This window comes from Pteropus vampyrus, unplaced genomic scaffold, assembly GCF_000151845.1.
Source record: "Pteropus vampyrus isolate Shadow unplaced genomic scaffold, Pvam_2.0 Scaffold5338, whole genome shotgun sequence".
Classification (NCBI taxonomy): Eukaryota; Metazoa; Chordata; class Mammalia; order Chiroptera; family Pteropodidae; genus Pteropus; species Pteropus vampyrus.
Genome location: NW_011894119.1, coordinates 1 through 392, shown reverse-complemented (window position 1 = coordinate 392; position 392 = coordinate 1). Strand labels below are relative to the sequence as shown.

The 392-nt window shown below is 46.4% G+C and overlaps 1 pseudogene; it reads left to right on the top strand.

Moving 5' to 3' along the window:
* The first annotated feature begins 203 nt into the window (after window positions 1-203).
* On the top strand, window positions 204-322 carry LOC111734760 (annotated as a pseudogene).
* The last annotated feature ends 70 nt before the right edge of the window (window positions 323-392 follow it).

Below are 392 nucleotides of genomic sequence, written 5' to 3'. Positions count from 1 at the left end.
TCAGTCACTAAGGAGATCGCTCAGGAGCACTCAGAGATAGAGGTAATAGAAAGATACTGGGAAAATAACAAGTCATTCGACCTGGGTCTCCTCCATCAGAGATAGGCAGTTATATAGTTACGCTTACAGATCGTATTGACCTTGAGGAGTGGTTATAAAGACGAAACGAACAAAGCATTTACGGCTCAAAAAAATGTTTGCTTGTCTACGGCCACGCCACCCTGAACATGCCCGATCTTGTCTGATCTCGGCAGCTAAGCAGGGTCGGGCCTGGTTCGTACTTGGATGGGAGACCACCTAGGATGACCAGATGCTGTAGGCGTTTAAAAAAAAAATGTTCCCTTATGGCTGGCCAGGAAGCGCACGAAAAGATGGAGAAACGCAAATCCAAA